The sequence below is a fragment of the Oncorhynchus mykiss genome, chromosome 6 (assembly GCF_057628025.1).
Source record: "Oncorhynchus mykiss isolate SJ-2025 chromosome 6, ASM5762802v1, whole genome shotgun sequence".
In the NCBI taxonomy this organism is placed as follows: domain Eukaryota; kingdom Metazoa; phylum Chordata; class Actinopteri; order Salmoniformes; family Salmonidae; genus Oncorhynchus; species Oncorhynchus mykiss.
In genome coordinates this window covers 33,843,217-33,866,090 of record NC_143027.1, presented here as the reverse complement: position 1 = coordinate 33,866,090, position 22,874 = coordinate 33,843,217, and the positions used below count along the sequence as shown (strand labels likewise).

Genomic DNA, 22,874 nt, shown 5'->3' with positions numbered 1-22,874 from the left:
TCCCAATTGACAATGAAATGACTCAAACCAATGTCCATAAATGAAAGCGCCCATTGCCGCCATGGTAGAGAGCGAGGTTCTTGTCAACATAATGCAACCATCTTTTTGGCTGCTGAAAATGGTACGCAGCCTCATCTGGATGTGTCCAAAGTTCAGCATTCACCTTCTGTCAAGCCGTCTACGCATACAGTTTGACGCATACGTATGCATCACACAGAACATACCGCAACTGCCTCTGCAACGCAATGCTGCAGGGCAAACGCACTGTTCCATTGGAAATGAATGTACTTCTGGTGTACCAAAATGCAAAAACACCGTCGGTGTGATCGAGGCGTAAGTCCGGCAAGCCATATACGTTTTTCGTGATCAGTTAGGTTCAAGGAAGAATCATCAATCAGAAGAAGTGTAGTTGGTGAAAATGGAAATCTTTTTAGCAGCAATGGTGGATAAAAACATGGAAATCCGTTTCCAGAATGTGGGTTATTTTGGACTTAGAGCCTCTTCACACTTACTACACTTTTCGTTAAAAAAACTACCGTTGAGGCAACACTCCTACAGTATAAATGGTAGTAGCAGAGCAATGTTTTAGAAACAGCTGAAATGTACAGCGTGTTCAATTCTGAAACTGTTGCCGTATCGGCCGGCTGCACTGAGCCACACAGTGGTGTAGTGTTGGGTATAGGCCTACGCAGGTATACGCCATATACCCGCTTATTTTTTCAGTGGGCATTGCCTACACCCACTTCTTAATCCCCCACTGATATTTATCAAAGTAGTGGAGTGGAGGAATACGCCCGTATCAATTAATAGGGTTGATGGAACAGATTGGAATGTTTAGCTTAATGTTGATAAACTATTATTTTTTCACATTTTAGGCGCAACAATGTATACACCGCAGTAGGCCTACGTGTGAAAGTTCCAAAATGCAATTTGCGAGAAAATACTGTTCTAAAATGTAAGCGGTTTCATGGACAGAGAGGGACATATCCGTTAGAAAGCGGGTGGATTTAGAGATGCAACAACTATCATGGGTTGCTAATATGATTAGAATAATGCCTTCGGCTGCTAGGCAATAAAAGAAAGTTGAAAGAAAACCAATAGAACAGGAGAACGCATACGAGTAAGTCTATAAAAATGATTGCCTCCACGTTTCTATGGTGGGACTTTGGCTATAGGCTACTTTGTCGCAAGGTAAGACATGCCTCATAATATAAAGTAAAATGTCTATGTTTCAAACTATTAAGGAACAGGAAAAATAGATTGACTCTAATGATAGGCCTAACCGTTATCAGGTAGATGGAAAGGCTTTCCCAAAAACCTTCTCTATTAAATGTTAACTAGCTACAATGTAGCCAATGCCTACCTGCCAGAATGATATCATGATGATGATAATTTTTTCCTAATCTGGTAGCTCCTTAGACTCTCCTTCATATCTCGTAGTGGGAATAGGGCCTTAGAAGTTCACTTGACTTTTCTCCCTGGTGAGGGTAGTATGAAAGCTCACCAGCTCTCTGGATGTGTCCCAAATGGCACCCTATTCCCTTTATAGTGCACTACTTTTGACCAGAGCCCTGTATGCCCAGGTCAAAAGTAATGCACTAATAAAGGGAAAAGGGTGCCATTTTGGGTGCATCCTGTGTCTGTGCCCTGCCATGCAGCGTAGCAGGCAGCAGCATAGCGTCTCCTCAGTCTAGACGAACATCTCAGACTGGGACAAAAATAAACCCTCCAGACACCTCTAGTCTACCTCTCTGAAGATGATGGACTGCACATCTCTCCAGACTCTCTCTCTGTGCCTCTTGCCCTCGCTCGCTTTCTCCACCTCTCTCTTCGCCTCTTTCCCTCACCTCTCTCTACATCTCTCTTTTTCTCTCTGCCTCTTTCCCCTCGCTCTCTCTCCAATTCTCTCATCTATCTTGTCTTTCTCTTGAGAGGCCTTGTGTTTAATGATGAAGGGATGAGGTATGAAAGGAGAGCACAAGGAGCAACACAGTGTCTGCAGCAGGCGGCGGAGTGGCGTGATGTTTAACCACAGAGAAGACAAAGCTTTTCACAGGGACAAGGTTAACGCAACGACGTTCCATGAATAAAACATGACGATGTTCTTAAGGCTGCGTCTCTTTCTATCTCTGTCTGTCTGTCTGTCTGTACAATACAATATACTTTATTGATCATTTACACGGATATTCATTTTGTGAAATCAGCATACAAATACACAGACAAAAACATAAAACATGCAGTACGGAAAACTGGAAAGTTAGTACACAAGTCACACATATTAATGGGTCCGCGGCCTACTGTCCAACCGTATATTGGTCCCTGCATCTGGCCTATGTCCCACTGTTCGGCCTAATGGCCATCGGCATGAAACCTCTCTCTCTCTCTGAAATATGATGGGTAATAAATATTACACTGTGACTCTACTGTGTGGCCCTAAGAGACACATCTGCCCATTGACACAAGATGACAGAGAGAAGGAAGAAAACCAAGGAAAGAGAGAAGAAGAGATTTTAAAAAAGAATAGGAGAGATCTGGAGAGGTGAAGAGAAGAGTGGGGAGAAAGGGAGATGAAAGGAACAAGAAGAGGAGAAAAGGCTAAGTATAAAGAGGTGCTAATTCCCACAGCGGTGTTTCTACTGACCTAAGAAACGCAGGTTTAAATGCGCTGAGGCTTGGCAAAAATATACCTATAAATCACACTTATTAAAATGGCCCTGTCTGTTCCTCCATTATTGTGTGGAGCTCTCTCTCTCAATTCATTTCACAGGGGTTTTGTTGGCAAGGGAAAAATGTTCACATTGCCAAAGCAAGTGAAAAAAACGATCAACTATAGTGAGAAGACACAAAACAATGACATACTTTGAATTTTATAGTAAATATTGCACTCAAAAAGGTTTTAAAAAGGATAGACATTTTAAAATGTTATATTAGCAGCTATTTACAGTGTTTTAGCAATGTGCAAATAGTTGTAGTACGAATAGTAGGGGAAGATAAATAAACAGATAAAATATTGGTGGTATTTACAATGTTGCTCCAGTGGTGCCCTTTTCTCAACGGGCCACAACTGTTGCTGCTGTGATTGCACACTGTGGTATTTCGCCTAACAGATATGGGAGTTTATCAATGTTTGATTTGTTTTAATTTTTGGGGGTCTTTGTGCTCTGTGGGAAATATGTATCTGTAATGTTGTCATACATTTGGTAGGAGTTTAGGAAGTGAATCTCAGTTTCTACTTCATTTTATGGGCAATGGGCACATAGCCTGTTCTCTCGAGAGCCAGAGGCGGCCTCTCTCAATAGCAAGGCTATGCTCACGGAGTCTGTACATAGTCAAGGACTATGGGTCTTAATTGTGGGTCAGTCACAGTGGTCAGGTACACTGTGTACTCTTTGATCAAGGCCAGATAGCATTCCAATATGGTCAGGGTTTTTTTCCGCTCTCTCTCTCTCTCTCACACACACACACACACACACACACACACACACACACCAGTGGCGGTCGGTGCCGGTTAAGATCGGAGAGGACAATCTTTTTTTTTATGACCGTGGCATTATTTCTATTACAGCATTTTGGGTGACTGTCATTCATATTCCATTCACACAGCTCAATGTAACATTAACAGGTTCAGGATATTAAACTAACTTTCCCTATACCCATCATGAGGTTGCTACAACCTAGCCTACGAATGAAAGTATACAACTTAGGTGCATAGGTCAAGAGAAAAATTTGAGTCATCAAGGTGACAGACAGTGACACATTCCATACCGCCTTGCACACTATTGCCTGCATCTAGCTGATACAGGGTGTAATCATTAGTCCAAACAGTTGCAATCAAGAGTTTCTATTGGCAAATTCAGGTATGTTTATCCCACACACACAGTTCACTTTCATAGCAGCCACATAAGAACAGGATGATCACTTTGCTCATTGTATAATTCCGTCTCGCATCTATGACTATGCACTCTCGTTCTCTCACCTTCTACATTCACTTGTGGACTTCAGTCCTGTGCTTAGCTCCATCCCATTTTTATAAGTCTTTGCTAATGTCCAAGCATACCCATACCATGATGCAGCGACCAGCATGCTTGAAAATAAGGAGGCAGTTACCATGATGTGATGTGTTGGATTTGCCCAAAACATAAAGCTTTACATTGAGGCCAAAAAGTGTATTCATTTGCCTTGTTTTGTTTTCCAATATTACTTTAGTGACTTGTTGCATACAGGATGCATGTTTTGGAATATTTATATTCTGTGTATTTTTATTATTCTTTTCACTCTGTCATTTAGGTAATTATTGGGGAGTCAGAACCATGTTGTTGAACCATTTTCAGTTCTCTGTAGCTGTTTTAAAATCACCATTGGCCTCATGGTGACATCCCTGAGCAGTTTCTTTCCTGTCCTGCAGCTCAGTTCAGAAGGACGACTGCATCTTTGTTGTGTCTGGGTGGTTTAAAACATCATCCACAAAAGAATTATTAACTTGACCATGCTTGAAGAGATATTCAATGTCTGATTTGCTATTGTTACCCATCTACCAATCACTGCCCTTCTTTAAATCAAATCACATTTTATTTGTCACATGCGCCGAATACAATGCTTACTTACAAGCGCTTAACTTCTTTGGGACTGGGGAGCAGTATTGAGTAGCTTGAATAAATAAGGTGCCCAGAGTAAACTGCCTGCTACTCAGGCCCAAAAGCTAGAATATGCATATAATTAGTAGATTTGGATAGAAAACACTCTGAAGTTTCTAAAACTGTTTGAATGATGTCTGTGAGTATAACAAAACTCATATGGCATGCAAAAACCTGAGAAGAAAAATCCATCCAGGAAGTGGGAAATCTGAGGTTTGTAGTTTTTCAAGTGATAGCCTATCCAATATACAGTGTCTATGGGGTCATATTGCTAAGCCTTCCACTAGATGGTAACAGTCTTTAGAACGTTGTTTCAGGCTTCTACTATGAAGGGGGAGAGAATAAGAGCTGTTTGAATCAGGGGACTGGCAGAATGACTAAGCTAAGTCACGCGCACGGCTCATAATCATCCTAAAGATTGATTATATACACATCGTTTGACATGTTTCTACGAAGTGTAATGGAACTGTTTTGACTTTTCATCTGAACTAAGTGCCCACGCCTTGTGAATTTGGATTTGTGAACTAAATGCGCGAACAAAAAGGAGGTTTTTGGACATAAATGATGGACTTTATCGAACAAAACAAACATTTATTGTGGAACTGGGACTCCTGGGAGTGCATTCCGATGAAGATCATCAAAGGTAAGTGAATATTTCATAACGCTATTTCTGAGTTGTGACACCTCTCCTTGGTTTGAAAATGGCTGTATGTTTTTCTGTGGCAAGGCACTGACCTAACATAATTGCATGGTGTGCTGCTGCACCAGGCTGGGAAGACTGAATCTGCAATAGGTAAGCAGCTTGGTTTGAAGAAATCAACTGTGGGAGCAATTATTAGGAAATGGAAGACATACAAGACCACTGATAATCTCCCTCGATCTGGGGCTCCACGCAAGATCTCGTATGTATGTATGTATGTATGTATGTATGTATGTATGTATGTATGTATGTATGTATGTATGTATGTATGTATGTATGTATGTGTGTGTATATATATATATAACTTTTTTGGGGGTACATAACCTTTAATATTAAGGCCAGCATCCCAGAACATCCTCTTCACTGTTGACGTTGAGACTGGTGTTTTGCGTGTACTACTTCAAGTAGTACTTGATGATCTGATAAATGGTTGATTTAGGTGCAATCTTACTGGCAGCAATATCCTTGCCTGTGAAGCCCTTTTTTTGCAAAGCCATGATGACGGCACGTATTTCCTTGCAGGTAACCATGGTTGACAGAGGAAGAACAATGATTCCAAGCACCACCCTCCATTTGAAAGCTTCCAGTCTGTTATTCAAACTCAATCAGCATGACAGAGTGATCTCCAGCCAGGGCTGAAATGCAGTGGAAATGCTTTTTGGGGATTCAGTTCATTTGCATGGCAAAGAGGGACTTTGCAATTAATTGAAATTAATTTGATCACTCTTCATAACATTCTGGAGTATATGCAAAGGTAGGGGGCAGCATTCGGAATTTTGGATGAAAAGCGTGCCCAAATTAAACTGACTGCTACTCAGGCCCAGACGATAGGATATGCATATAATTGGTAGATTTGGATAGAAAACACTCTAAAGTTTCCAAAATTGTAACAATAGTGTCTGTGAGTATAACATAACTGATTTGGCAGGTGAAAACCTGAGAAAAATCCATTCAGGAAGTAGGATTTGTTTTTGTTTTGTAGTTTTCTATTCACTGCCATTACAGTATCCATTGACTTAGGACTCAAATTGCAGTTCCTATGCCTTCCACTAGATGTCAACAGTCTTTAGAAATTGTTTCAGGCTTGTATTCTGAAAAATAAGGGAGTAAGAGAAGTCTGAATGAGTGGACCCTGCAGTGTCACAGAGCTTTTTCATGCGCGTGACCGAGAGAGTGCCTTTCTTGTTTACCTTTTATATTGACAACGTTAATTGTCCGGCTTAAATATTAACGATTATTTAGGCTATATACAACCTGAGGATTGAATATAAAAATTGTTTGACATGTTTCTATGAACTTTACGGATACAATTTGGATTTGAGGTTTTTGGCTATAAAGAGAAACTTTAAGGAACAAAACAAACATTTATTGAGTAAATGAATGTCTTCTGAGTGCAACCATATGAAGATCAAAGGTGAGTGATTCATTTTTATCTCTATTTCTGACTTGTGTAACTCTTCTACCTGGCTGGTTACTGTTTGTAATGATTTGTCTGCTGTGCGATATTCTTAAATAATCTTAAGGTATGCTTTCGCCGTAAAGCCTTTTTGAAATCTGACACCGCGGTTGGATTCACAAGAAGTTCATCTTTAAACCTATGTAAAATACTTGTATGTTTTCTGAATTTTTATAATGAGTATTTCTGTATTTGAATTTGGCGCTCTGCAATTTCACTGGATGTTGGCCAGGTGGGACGCTAGCGTCCCACATACCCTAGTGAGGTTAAAGGAACAGTCAACTTAGACGTCCTGGCCAACTTGCCAAAACTATAGTGTGTTAACAAGACAGTTGTGGAGTGGTTGGAAAACAAGTTTTAATGACTACAACCAGTGTGCATGTAAACGTATGACTTCAACTGTACTATATCAATTTTACGTACACAATATACATTTTGTTTGTTTTCAGTTCCATCCTTCAGCTATCTTCAACCCTCCCATCTAACTCTGAAGACCATCCAGTTTTGATTTCCAACTGCCATATATTTTTCCACGTTTAACTTATCTGATTTGTTAAGCCAAAGTTTACTCCTAAACTAATAAGGCTTGCCTAAAAAAAAGGGGTGTGAATTCTTCTGCAATGACTATATTTTAGTTATTTAATTTGTAAACATTTGTAGAATTTTCACTTTGAAATAATGGTGTAGATCAATGACAAAAAAAGCACAATTAAATCCATTTCAATCATACTTTTTCTAACGCAACAAAATAAAAAAATAAAATCCAAGGGGGTGAATACTTAGATACCCACTGGGCCTGTCAACTGGATGTGATAAAGGAAGCAAACACACCAAAAGCTCTTAGAATTACTCAATAAACTCCCAAAAATGACTAGCTCTCCTGACCTGATCTGTGAATGATTCAATAGGACCTGAAGAGCCAGAAGAAGGAAGTCAACAAAGCCAAATACTTTTCAATTGTATACACTAGGCCTATAATCGATCATAACAAAATATATTTTCTATTTTCAGTAGCATTTATCCTTGCTCTTGAAATTAGCCTATTGAAGACAAACTGTTATCGTTGTTTCCCACAGCAGCTGCACTAGCAATCTACTTTGACCAATCTGTGAAGCCAATGAGCTCCACCTTACACGGTGAATCAGGATTGAAACAGGATCAAGTGTTTGTCTCGTCTATATGAGTGTGTGTGTACGTGTGTGTGCGCGAGTGTGCGTGCGTGCATGCGAGTGTGAGTGTGCATGCGTGTGTGGGACATGGCCTCCTTCAAATTCAAGTATTGTCCTCAGCACTCACATCTAATTAAATTCATATGTTGGTAGCATGCTCCTCTGAGTCTACAGTAGTGCAGCAGAAGTCTCCAGGAGGCTCAGCAGCCAGGACCAGGCTAGCTGTAGCTTAATGAAGTCAGGGAGCTGAAATGCTGCTGATTCTCCATTTTCCCTTTTTCACTGAACAGCACTAAGAGAGGAGGAGAAGAGAATTCTTGCTGTTTGGGCAGACCTCAGCACCTGGGCCTGTGAAGTTACCCTACTTCATAGAATCAGCTTATGAGACCAGCAGATCACTGCCAATCAATTTACTGCCACTGTAATCACACCTGGAGTTAGAAATCAAAAAAGACAATTAATTTGGCACTTAACTATTAAAGATGAAATGGAAATTATGTATTATGTTCCTGATAGTGTATCAGCACCTGTGACAAAACACAACATTATCTGTAAGACATGCTCAATATGAGTGCAGGTGTACTGTATGGGTCAAACAGACTTGCAGCTACCCTTTGACCTTGTCCAGGAAACAAGCTGATTTGTCATAACACTCTTAGAAAAAAGGGTTCTAAAAGGGTTCTTCGGCTGTCCCCATAGGACACAAAATCATCATGCGTACCCGTATCCATACCCACACATGCAGTCAAAGCCGGCCCTAGCCTTTTGGGGGGGCTATGGGTAATTTAGTTGGGTGTCCCCCTTCACCTTGAGAGCAAAACATTTTAGCAGCTCTTCTCTTGACAGCGGAGAGAACAAATGTACATTTTAGAGTTAATTTCCTGCAATTCTACACATCATGTCATATGCATAGAGAAAGTGTTGCAGTTTTAAAGAAAGTTTGATGCAATTCTACACACTTTGCCATGGGGTGGAGAGAAATGTTTGCAGTTTTAATATGATATCTGATTGAGAGTGACTAACAAAATCAATGGGGACCACCTGCTTTCTACAAGTTTAAATAGCTGGTTAGACTAATTTACCAATCTAACAAATATTAGTTGACATTGAGTGTCTATCAGTGACTGACATAACAAGAGAGAACTGCTGATGCATAACCTAATAAAGAAGTTGCACCTTGTGTATTCTACTATTCTAACTCTCAAAAGTAAGTTGAGACCCCGACGGACGGATGGACAGACAGACGGACGGACGGGGGGGGGGGGCTATAAAAAGGGGGCCTACAAAAAGGGGGTCTCAACCCTTTTAGGTTCTAGATAGCACGTTTTTTTCTAAGAGTGTAGAGCAGACAGTGCTGACTTGGACAGAGAGGAATTGGATCCAGAGATGGAGAGAGAGTAAGAAACAAAGGAAGGGAGAGAATGACAACAAAGGAGAGAAAGAGAGATCCCAGTACCACAGCTGTAGTACAGCCTCCAAAAGGAGGATACAGCAGTTTCGGAATGGTGACAGTTAATCTTCCACAGATTTGCAACAGAGATGAAAGGTTCTGGTAAGGAGAGGGAGAAGGAGGTGGGGGATTAGAGGAAGAGAAGACAGACGGGGGTCTGAAGGAGGGGGTTAGTGGGTGAGCCACACAATTAATACTCCTGAGGTCTGGAAATGTTAATATTCTAATAGTGACGGATCTGACAGAACAAGCACCGGGCTAGCCAAGCACCCCTGCTGTGCCCTCCTTCTGCAAATTAACACAAACCCACACTGGAACAAGCAAAAGAGAAAAGTAGGCTCTTTCTCCTGCCTTTCTCCCAAATACACACTAGAAACACAAATACAAAAGACCTTCAGGAGAATACAACACATTGCATTTCTGCAGTATGGAAAATATGAATTTCCACATGAGTAGTAATTTCTGAGAAAGTAGTAAGAACGAAGAGCGTGAATATGAGTTAAGACCAGAGCTGACATTTTTAAAGTGCATATGGAGTTCAGTCAAAGGGTGTCTGTCTGGCAGACAAAAACATAATAAAAAGTGAAAATGGGGTGTTAAAAATGGTGAAGGATGTGAACCTAAATCTGCTTAATATTTTCTTTCTTATCCCAGAGAACTCTCTGTGTCAATTGTCAAATCCTATTAGTCACATGCGCCGAATACAGCCGGCATAGACATTACAGTGAAATGCTTAATTACGAGCCCCTAACCAACAATGCAGTTTAAAAAAAACACAGATAAGAATAAGAGATAAAAGTAACATGTAATTAAAGAGCAGCAGAGAAATAACAATAGCGAGACTATATATAGGAGGGTACTGATACAGAGTCAATGTGCAGGGGCACCGGTTATTTGAGGTAGTATGTACATGTAGGTAGTTATTAAAAATACTATGCATTGATGACAACAGAGAGTAGCAGTGGTGTAAAGAGGGGGGGGGGGGGGGGGTGCACTGCAGATAGTCTGGGTAGCTTTTTGACTAGATGTTGAGGAGTCTTATGGCTTGGGGGTAGAATCTGTTTAGAAGCCTCTTGGACCTAGACTTGGTGCTACGGTACCGCTTCCAGTGCAGTAGCAGAGAGAACAGCCTATGACTAGGGTGGCTGGAGTCTTTGACAATTATTAGGGCCTTCCTCTGACACCGCCTTTGATAGAGGTCCTGGATGGCAGGAAGCTTGGCCCCAGTGTTATACAGGGCTGTTCGCACTACCCTATGTAGTGCCTTGCGGTCAGAGGCAGAGCAGTTGCCATACCAGGCAGTGATGCAACTAGTCAGGATGCTCTCGATGGTGCAGCTGTAGAACCTTTTGAGGATCTGAGGACCCATGCCAAATCTTTTCAGTCCCCTGGGGAGGGGGGGGGGGGGGGGGGAGTAGGTTTTGTCATGCCCTCTTCACGACTGTCTTGGTGTGCTTGGACCACGTTAGTTTGTTGATGATGTGGACACCAAGGAATTTGAAGCTCTCAACCTGCTCCACTGCAGCCCCGTTGATGATAATGGGGATGTGCTCGGTTCTATTTTTCCTGTAGTCCACAATCTCTTCCTTTGTCTTGATCACATTGAGGGAGAAGTTGTTGTCCTGGCACCACACGGCCAGGTCTAAGACCTTCTCCCTATAGGCGGTCTCGTCGTTATCGGTGATCAGGCCACTTGTGTCATCAGCAAATTGAATGATGGTATTGGAGTCGTGCCTTGCCATGCAGTAATGAGTGAACAGGGAGTACAGGGGGGGGGGGGGGGGGACTGAGAACACACTCCTGAGAGGCCCCAGTGTTGAGGATCAGCGTGGCGGATGTGTTGTTACCTATTCTTACCACCTGGGGGCGGCCCGTCAGGAAGTCCATGATCCAGTTGCAGAGGGAGGTGTTTAGTCCCAGGGTCCTTAGCTTATTGATGAGCTTTGAGGACACTATGGTGTTGAATGCTGAGCTGTAGTTAATTAATAGCATTCTGACATAGGTGTTCCTTTTGTCCAGGTGGGAAAGGGCAGTGTGGAGTGCAATGTATCTGTGGATTTGTTGGGGCGGTATTCAAATTGGAGTGGGTCTAGGGTTTCTGGGATGATGGTTTTGATGTGAGCTATGACCAGCCATTTAAAGCACTTCATGGCTACAGACGTGAGTGCTACGGGTCGGTAGTCCTTTAGGCAGATTACCTTAGTGTTCTTGAGCACAGGGACTATGGTGGTCTGCTGAAAACATGTTGGTATTACAGACTCGGACAGGGAGAGGTTGAAAATGTCAGTGAAGACACTTGCCAGTTGGTCCGTGCATGTTCACAGTACAAGTCCTGGTAATCCGTCTGGCCCTGCAGCCTTGTGAATGTTGAGCTGCTTCAAGGTCTTACTCACATCGGCTGCGGAGAGCGTGATCACACATTCTTCCGAAACAGCTGGTGCTCTCATGCATGTTTCAGTGTCATTTGCCTCGAAGCGAGCATAGAAGTACTTTAGCTCGTCTGGTAGGCTCGTGTCACTGGGTAGCTCTCAGCTGTGCTACCCTTTGTAGTCCATAAAGGTTTGCAAGCCCTGCCACATCCAACGAGCATCAGAGCTGGTGTAGTACGATTCGATCTTAGTCCTGTATTGACGCTTTGCCTGTTTGATGGCTCGTCGGCGGGCATAGCGGGATTTCTTATAAGCTTCCGATTCTTGAAAGCAGGAGCTCTAGCCTTTAGCTCAGTGCAGATGCTGCCTGTAATCAATGCTGCCTGTAATCTGATTGGGGTATGTACAGTTAAAGTCGAAAGTTTACATACACCTTAGCCAAAAACATTTAAACTCAGTTTTTCACAATTCCTGACATTTAATCCAAGTAAAAATTGCCCGTCAGTTATGATCACCACTTTATTTTAAGAATGTGAAATGTCAGAATAATAGAAGAGAGAATTATTTATTTCAGCTTTTATTTCTTTCATCACATTGCCAGTGGGTCAGAAGATTACATACACTCAATTAGTATTTGGTAGCATTGCCTTTAAATTTTCTAACCTGGGTCAAACGTTTTGGGGAGCCATCCACAAGATTTCCACAATAAGTTAGGAGGAATGGGCCAAAATTCACCCGACAGAGCTGGTGTAACCGTGTCAGGTTTGAAGGCCTCCTTGCTTGCACAAGCTTTTTTAGTTCTGCCCACAAATTTCTTATGGGCTTGAGGTCAGGGCTTTGTGATGGCCACTCCAATACCTTGACTTTGTTGTCCTTAAGCCATTTTGCTACAACTTTGGAAGTATGCTTGGGGTCATTGTCCATTTGGAAGACCCATTTGTGATCAAGCTTTAACTTACTGACTGATCTCTGGAGATGTTGCTTCAATATATCCACATCATTTCCTGCCACATGGTGCCATCTATTTTGTGAAGTGCACCAGTCCCTCCTGCAGCAAAGCACGTCCTACAACATGATGCTGTCACCCCCATGCTTCACGATTGGGATGGTGTTCTTCAGCTTGCAAGCGTCACCCTTTGTCATCCAAACATAATGGTGATGGTCATTATGGCCAATCAGTTCTATTTTTGTTTCATCAGACCAGAGGACATTTCTCCAAAAAGTACGATCTTTGTCCCCATGTGCAGTTGCAGACCGTAGTCTGGCTTTTTCATGGCAGTTTTGGAGCAATGGCTTCTTCCTTGCTGAGCGGTCTTTCAGGTTATGTCGATATAGGAATCGTTTTACTGTGGATATAGATCATTTGTACCTGTTTCCTCCAGCACCTTCACAGGGTCCTTTGCTGTTGTTCTGGGATTGATTTGTACTTTTCGCACCAAAGTACGTTCATCTCTAGGAGACCAAACGCGTCTCATTCCTGAGCGGTATGACGGCTGCATGGTCCCATGGTGTTTATACTTGCGCACTATTATTTGTACAGATGAACGTGGTACCTTCAGCCGTTTGAATGAACCAGACTTGTGGTGGTCTACAATTTTTTTTCTGAGGTCTTGGCTGATTTCTTTTGACTTTCCCATGATGTCAAGCAAAGAGGCACTGAATTTGAAGGTAGGTATTGAAATACATCCACAGGTACACCTCCAATTGATTCAAATGATGTCAATTAGCCTATGGGAAGCTTCTAAAGCCAGGCACAGTCAACTTAGTGTATGTAAACTTCTGACCCACTGGAACTGTGATAGAGTGAAATAATCTGTCTGTAAACAATTGTTGGAAAAAATTGTGTCATGCATAACGTAGATGTCCTAACCGACTTGCCAAAACTATAGTTTGTTAACAAGAAATATGTGGAGTGGTTGAAAAACTAGTTTTTTCTTATTTTACCCCTTTTTCTCCCCAATTTTGTGGTATCCAATTGTTTTTAGTAGCTACTATCTTGTCTCGTCGCTACAACTCCCGTACGGGCTCGGGAGAGACGAAGGTTGAAAGTCATGCGTCCTCCGATACACAACCCAACCAAGCCACACTGCTTCTTAACACAGTGCGCATCCAACCCGGAAGCCAGCCACACCAATGTGTCGGAGGAAACACCGTGCACCTGGCAGCCTTGGTTAGCGCGCACTGCGCCCGGCCCACCACAGGAGTCGCTGGTGCGCGATGAGACAATGATATCCCTACCGGCCAAGCCCTCCCTAACCCGGACGACGCTAGGCCAATTGTGCGTCGCCCCACAGACCTCCCGGTCGCGGCCGGTTACAACAGAGCCTGGGCGCGAACCCAGGATCTCTGTTTTAATGACTCCAACCTAAGTGTATGTAAACTTCCGACTTCAACTGTGGGGATGACATCATCAATGCACTTATTGATGAAGCCAATGACTGATGTGGTGTACTCCTCAATGCCATCGGAGGAATCCCGGAACATATTCCAGTCTGTGCTAGCAAAACAGTCCTGTAGCTTAGCATCTGCTTCCTCTGAACACTTTTAATTTGATCAAGTAACTGGTGCTTCCTGCTTCAATTTTTGATTGTAAGCCGGAATTAGGAGGATAGAATTAAGGTCAGATTTGCCAAATGGAGGGCGAGGGAGAGCTTTGTACGCATCTGTGTGTGGAGTATAGGTGGTCCAGAGTTATTTTTCCTCTGGTTGCACATGTAACATGCTGATAGAAATCTGGTAAAACAGATTTAAGTTTCCCTACATTAAAGTCCCCAGCTACTAGGAGCGCCACCATTGGGTGAGAGTTTTCTTGTTTGCTTATGGCAGAATACAGCTCATTCAATGTCTTAGTGCCAGCCTCTGATTGTCATGGTATGTAAACAGCTACAAAGAATACAGGTGAAAACTCTCTCGGTAGGTAGTGTGGTCTACAGCTTATCATGAGATACTCTACCTCAGGCGAGCAATAGCTCGAGACTTCCTTAGATATCATGGGGCCGCCCCCTGTTCTATCCTGCCGGTACATCGTATAACCACCCAGCTGTATGTTGAAAAACTGTAACATCTTATGCTTCAGAGTCGTTCAGCCACGACTCTAAAGCATAAGATGTTACAGTTTTTCATTTCCAGTTGGTAGTTTAATCTCCCGCGTAACTCGTCAATTTTATGTTGTCCAAAGATTGCACGTTTGCTAGCAGAACTGGAGGCAGTGGGAATTTATTCGATCGCCTACAAATTCTCAGAAGGCAGCCAGACCTTCGCCCCCTCTTTCTCCGCCTCCTCTTCACGCAGATCATGGGGATCGGGGCCTGTTCCCAAGGAAGCAGTGTATCCTTCGCGTCGGGCTCATCAGTGTTGTGAAAGGGAGAAAAAGGATTCTGCTAGTCCGCGGTGAGTAATCGCAGTCCTGATGTCTAGAAGTTATTTTCAGTCATAAGAGACGGTGGCGGCAATATTATGTACAAAATAAGTAAAAAAACAAGTAACAAAACGCAAATAAACGAACAAAAAAACACAATCGGCTGGGGGTGCGTAAAACCTCTACCATCCTCTCCGGTGCTATCTTACATCTGTAGGGTTATTATGAGCGTTTCAGCATTAAATATCCTGAACATTTCTTTTACACACTTTTATTTATTTTAATATGTCAATATGTCTTTTTTGGAAATGATTTGGGGCCAAGCAGGTGGCAGTTGTGAAAAAATACAATTGTTGGAAGAGTTGCGGAGTTAATTGAAAGTAATGCTTTTTTCATGTTTAGGTTATTTTCTCTCGAACCATATGGTCTATCCATTAGAAACTCATGGACAATATGGACACCGCTATAAAAAATTAATACTACCATAGATTACCTGTAACTTTGGTAAATTACCGGTAGTTTTGCAACCCTAGTCAATAAACACACAAACAATGAGAGATGTAACAGTGAAATTAGAGAAGGACATGACTGTTATTAAATTGACACCACAACACAACTTTAGGGATAATCTCCTCTCCTCTGAGGCATCCCAAACCAGCATGAAGTAAACACCACAGACTGGGAAAGACTGGAATGGCCCAGGGCCTTCATGTCATTTACAGCCATGTGTGTGTTCCAAATAGCACCCTATTCCCTATACAGTATAGTACACTACTTTTGACCAGGGACCATGGGGCTCTGGTCAAAAGTAGTGGTCGTTACAGGGAATAGGGTTCAATTTGGGACACACCCTTACACGGAACCCAAACCGGCTGCGCGCGTGAGCTGCTATCGTGCATACATTTATTTTGCACCCCCACACCAAACGCGATCACGACACGCAGGTTAAAATATCAAAACAAACTCTGAACCAATTTAATTTGGGGGCAGGTCAAAAAGCATTAAACATGTATGGCAATTTAGCTCATAATATTATCTTGCACCTGCTAGCTAAAGTTAATGTGTCCTATTTAGCTAGCTTGCTGTTGCTAGCTAATTTGTCCTGGGATATAAACATTGAGTTGTTATTTTACATGAAATGCACAAGGACCTCTACTCTGACAATTAACCCACACATAAAACGGCCACCCGAATCGTTTCCAGTCATCTCTCCTCCTTCCGCGCCTTTTCATCGTTTAACTTATATGGTGATCGCATCTAAACTTTAATTGTATTACCACGACTACCGGCAAAACAGTTCATCTTTCATTCACTGACGTGGGTATAACCAATGAGGAGATGACACGTGGGTACCTGCATCTATAAACCAATGAGGAGATGGGAGAGGTAGGACTTGCAGCGCAATCTGCGTCAGAAATAGGAATGACTTCTATTTTAGCCCTTGGCGTCGCAGACGCAGTGTGGGTGCAATAATTGAATAACAATGATTTCTACATTTATTTTGCGACGCTCGCGCACTCGACGTGTCCGGTCTGGTCAGCATGTTAGAGGAAGGGATCAGGCTATAAAGGAGAGCAGCAATGAAAGTAGAGGAAGGGATCAGGCTTTAAAAGGAGAGCTGAACAGCGATGAAGGAATGAAGGGAAAACAGGGCTGAGGACGGAGTGCAGCCTTTGTGCTCAGCCAAAAATGTTGTCTGATTAATCAGAGCCCAGCAGCAGGGCTTTATGTGCCATTAAAAGGCTCTCTAAATGTCCTGACTTAATTTAAAGAGGGGAGAATCTTCAGCAGGGAAGAGGCTCTGCCAGATAGAGAGCAAAGTGGCAGAGAGGGAGAGGACAGGGGTATTGAGCTACAATAAACAACCACAACTATAGAACCATTACAATGGTGAATCATTGATCTAATACACAGAGGGCTGCACAACAACCGTAAAACAACACCAACAGCAACTGGTGAACGTATATACAGTGGGGCAAAAAAGTATTGAGTCAGCCACCAATTGTGCAAGTTCTCCCACTTAAAAAGATGAGAGGCCTGTAATTTATCATAGGTACACTTCAACTATGACAGACAAAATGAGAGAAAAAAATCCAGAAAATCACATTGTAGGATTTTTAATGAATTTATTTGCAAATTATGGTGGAAAATAAGTATTTGGTCACCTACAAACAAGCAAGATTTCTGGCTCTCACAGACCTGTAACTTCTTCTTTAAGAGGCTCCTCTGTCCTCCACTCGTTACCTGTATTAATGGCACCTGTTTGTACTTGTTATCAGTATAAAAGACACCTGTCCACAATCTCAAACAGTCACACTCCAAACTCCACTATGGCCAAGACCAAAGAGCTGTCAAAGGACACCAGAAACAAAATTGTAGACCAGCACCAGGCTGGGAAGACTGAATCTGCAATAGGTAAGCAGCTTGGTTTGAAGAAATCAACTGTGGGAGCAATTATTTGGAAATGGAAGACATACAAGACCACTGATAATCTCCGTCGATCTGGGGCTCCCCGTGGGGTCAAAATGATCACAAGAACGGTGAGCAAAAATCCCAGAACCACACGGGGGGACCTAGTGAATGACCTGCACAGAGCTGGGACCAAAGTAACAAAGCCTACCATCAGTAACACACTACGCCGCCAGGGACTCAAATCCTGCAGTGCCAGACATGTCCCCCTGCTTAAGCCAGTACATGTCCAGGCCCGTCTGAGAGCATTTGGATGATCCAGAAGAAGATTGGGAGAATGTCATATGGTCAGATGAAACCAAAATATAACTTTTTGGTAAAAACTCAACTCGTTGTGTTTGGAGGACAAAGAATGCTGAGTTGCATCCAAAGAACACCATACCTACTGTTAAGCATGGGGGTGGAAACATCATGCTTTGGGGCTGTTTTTCTGCAAAGGGACCAGGACGACTGATCTGCGTAAAGGAAAGAATGAATGGGGCCATGTATCATGAGATTTTGAGTGAAAACCTCCTTCCATCAGCAAGGGCATTGAAGATGAAACGTGGCTGGGTCTTTCAGCATGACAATGATCCCAAACACAACGCCCGGGCAACGAAGGAGTGGCTTCGTAAGAAGCATTTCAAGGTCCTGGAGTGGCCTAGCCAGTCTCCAGATCTCAACCCCATAGAAAATCTTTGGAGGGAGTTGAAAGTCCGTGTTGCCCAGCAACAGCCCCAAAACATCACTGCTCTAGAGGAGATCTGCATGGAGGAATGGGCCAAAATACCAGCAACAGTGTGTGAAAACCTTGTCAAACGTTTTCTGGAAGTCTTCACCTCTGTCATTGCCAACAAAGGGTATATAACAAAGTATTGAGATAAACTTTTGTTATTGACCAAATATTTATTTTCCACCATAATTTGCAAATAAATTCATTAAAAATCCTACAATGTGATTTTCTGGATTTCTTTCCTCTCATATTGTCTGTCTGTACCTATGATGAAAATTACAGGCCTCTCTCATCTTTTTAAGTGGGAGAACTTGCACAATTGGTGGCTGACTAAATACTTTTTTGCCCCACTGTATAGACCTATTACGCTACTAAACCGTGACATAAAAACATAAAGGTGTTTGGGTGGGTACGCTCTCTCTGAGAAGCTGTGTCCTACAGCAGGCTCAATCCCAAATCACTTTATGATGTTTAAATCTGGCTCAATGCAACTAATCCCTTTTCTCTTTTCATTAGGGGCATATATTGTCTTAATGAAGCAGCAGAGAGGAGCAGGACAACCAGGAAACAAGTATTACGCTGAATGCATTGTTAGCCCCATGCTGAGACTGCCTTGCTGTTATTAGGGGAATTCTCCTCACCATTTTACAAATAGATTGGGAAAGACCTCATTGGCAATCTCTCTCTCCGTCTCCCTCTCACAGACACACACACACACACACACACACACACACACACACACACACACACACACACACACACACACACACACACACACACACACACACACACACACACACACACACACACACACACAGGGGAGAGACACCGAGACAGAGGAGCAATGAGAAAGAAACTGAACGTGGATGAAATAGAGAAGATGAGGAAGACCACATTTAGGAGAGATAAGATGTGTGCTGATAATATTGACGGAAATATATGGTAATACAAAGTAGTAAAAGAGAGAGATAAAGACGGCGATAGAGAGGGAATGAGAGAGAGAGAGAAGGAAGGATGGTAAATGATTAATGATGAGGGGATGGCAGGCAAGGTCAGTGCAGAGCATGGAGGAAAGGAGTGATGATGCAGCCAGTGAACAAAACCTATGGACAACAAGACTAACATGCTGGTCAGGCACTCTCTCCATACCACACGTAAAGGACAATGTGTCTCCCAAGCCATACTAAACAATAGGACATTCAGTCACAACATAAACAGTGGAATCTGAGGTAAATAAGTGCTGCTGTCAGTGAGTGTATGATGATCTGAGTGAATATCTAGTCAAGTCCATGCACTGCACAGTATGTCACGCTATAGTGACATTATCACATAGAAAGTTGTACCTTGGTCACATAAACAAACTGCCAATCTCAAAGGGCTTAAGTCGTTTGCCTCACCTCATAACTTCTGTAAAGGACAGTAATGTGCATGTACGCAAGCGCCCACATACGCATGCAAGTACACTTACACACACTCACACAGAGATTTATAGACCACTCTCCATCAGTTTGGCAACCTGTTCTGATTGCTACAAGACAATGTGGCTGTAACGGCCCTCCAGTGAATTCCCAAATGTCTGTAGCTGTCCGTTGATGCATTTCTAATTGGCATTTCTGCTGATAGTCACGTCAGATCTATATTCTCCATTATCCTATACCCACGTCCCCATAGACTTCTCTAATGGCTTCTCCTCAAGGCAAATATATGAAGGAAAGTTTTTTGTAATATAAACTTGACTCTCATTGAGTCTTTGTATAATCTGAGTCTTTGTATAATCTGAGGAGAGTTTGAGAAGTAAAACTTCCAAGTTGAAGATTAACATAGCACACGTCATAATCCCGCTTTAGAAGGGCCTGAGTGAGGAGAGACACAAGTGTTTATCTGTCTATGTTCTCTGTTTTGTCTCCACAGAGAGGGGTCTTGCACTGCTTTACTGTGTAAATGTTTGTATGGCGCTTTATCCCTCTCACTTCCAGCAAACATGTTAAACCCCTCAGCAATGAAGGCCTGGCCATGTGACAGAGATACAAACAGAGGGCTCTCTAAACTGGCCTAACAACCCTCCCTGGAAGAACACCAGTCACAGTGAACACAGCCAGGTCACACCAGATCAAACTCACAGTAACTGATAAAAACTATTATTAAGGTTATCCATACAGTCACAGCGTTGACACAATATATACAATGTCAACATGAGCTTCTGTGTATTATGTCAACATGCGTCATAATCATCTCAATAATTTGTAATTTCATACAACAATGGACTACAGTACACCTAGGGCCCTGGCAGGCATGTAATATTGCAACAAACTAGAATTCCCAGTCAAATATAACCCCTCAGGAGAGGAATTTTGAGAGTAAAAACATGTTCCTCTGGTTCAGTCTTGCGTACCAAGGTAAGTCAGAAGAATGAAGTTCATATCCGGTGTGGAGCTCTGTGTTCTTTGGCGCACCTCAGAGCATCCCTCCTGTTTGCATTTCATTAACTCCTGAGCCCCCACCCCACCCCATCTCCTGGGGTCGCTCCAACTCAGGCCAAAGGTCACGCAGACACCATTCACAAAATCGTCACTCAGGAGAGACAACAACGATAAGGTGTTGAAGGGATGGGGATGATGAAGTGACAAATGAACACTTATCCTCTTCTAAGTTGGCCTGGTGTTGTTACACTGCCTCCTGTTACACAAGTGACACTATCTATGACAGCTTATTATTTGTTTCTGCAGAAGACGACTGATGTACAGTGCAGAGGCTACATTGATGCATGGCACATAAACTGGGGCCTTGGTCCAGTGCTTTATTAGAAGCACTGTAACAACCTACCCTTACTCACAACCAGTGGCGTAGTGCTATTGTGTTATACATTTTTTAGTTGCGGGAGCATTTGTTTATTTTTTTTTATGACGTCATCATTTCTCAGTCAAAAGTTTGTTACCGACAGATGTAGCCTATTTAATATAATTACAGAATATGCCTCAATGCATCCTCCAATTGCAACGTCTGCCTATGCCCACACATTGTTGTCTCAAGAAAATGTTATATTTTTAATACCCTCAAACACCAAGTTAGGCATTGCTATTTCAAAATTGGCCATCATGACTGTCAATTGTGAATGATAATTCTTCCCATTTTACCGGTAAAATGTTCAAACTCCAAACTGCATCCCAATCATGACTATTCAGCTTCAAACGAGCTAACCATCCTAAAGTCTCATAAGAAATGAGCGAGGAGGTGTTTTTGGTGTAAGACTAATATAGGCCTACTATTCTATATGCTATTATATTCGGTTCTGTTGTGTAAAATTCAAATTAATCATGAGACCTATGTGATCTTGCAAGACATGCACTTTTAATCATGAGACCTACAGTCGAAGTCGGAAGTTTACATACACCTTAGCCAAATACATTTAAACTCTGTTATTCACATTTAATCCTAGTACAAATTCCCTGTCTTAGGTCAGTTAGGATCACCACTTTATTTTAAGAATGTGATATGTCAGAATAATAGTAGAGAGAATGATTTATTTCAGCTTTTACTTCTTTCATCACATTCCCAGTGGGTCAGAAGATTACATACACTCAATTAGTATTTGGTAGCATTGCCTTTAACTTGTTTAACCTGGGTCAAACGTTTCAGGTAGTATTACACAAGCTTCCCACAATAGGTTGGGTGAATTTTGGCCCATTCGTCCTGACAGAGCTGGTGTAACTGTGTCAGGTTTGTAGGCCTCCCTGCTTGCACACACTTTTTCAGTTCTGCCCACACATTTTCTATAGGATTGAGGTCAGGGCTTTATGATGGTCAGTCCAATACCTTGACTTTGTTGTCCTTAAGCCATTTTGCCACAACTTTGGAAGTATGATTGGGGTCATTGTCCATTTGGAAGACCCAATTGCGACCAAGCTTTGACTTCCTGATTGATGTCTGGAGATTGTTTCAATATATCCACATAATTTCCCACCTCACAATGCCATCTATTTTGTGAAGTGCACCAGTCCCTCCTGCAGCAAAGCACCCCCACAACATGATGCTGACACCCCCATGCGTCATGATTGGGATGGTGTTCTTCAGCTTGCAAGCCTCACCCTTTTTCATTCAAACATAACAATGGTCATTATGGCCAAACAGTTCTATTTTTGTTTCCTCGGACCAGAGGACATTTCTCCAAAAAGTACGATCTTTGTCCCCATGTGTAGTTGCAAACCGTAGTCTGGCTTTTTCATGGCGGTTTTGGAGCAGTGGCTTCTTCCTTGCTGAGCGGCCTTTCAGGTTATGTCGATATAGGACTTGTTTTCCTGTGGTTATAGATACTTTGTACCTGTTTCCTCCAGCACCTTCACAAGATCCTTTGCTGTTGTTCTGGGATTGATTTGCACTTTTCAAACACCAAAGTACGTACATCTCTAGGAGACAGAACGCTTCTCTTTCCTGAGCGGTATGATGACTGCGTGGTTCCATGGTGTTTATACTTGCGTTACATTGTTTGTACAGATGAACGTGGTACTTTCAGGCGGTTGGAAATTGCTCCCAAGGATGAATCAGATTTGTGGAGGTCTT

General features: G+C 42.5%; 1 protein-coding gene across 2 annotated transcripts in view; it reads right to left on the bottom strand.

The window, feature by feature from the left end:
• Positions 1-22,874, bottom strand: part of LOC110525821 (single-stranded DNA-binding protein 2) — a 92,342-nt gene that overhangs the window by 45,445 nt on the left and 24,023 nt on the right. The window lies entirely within an intron of this gene.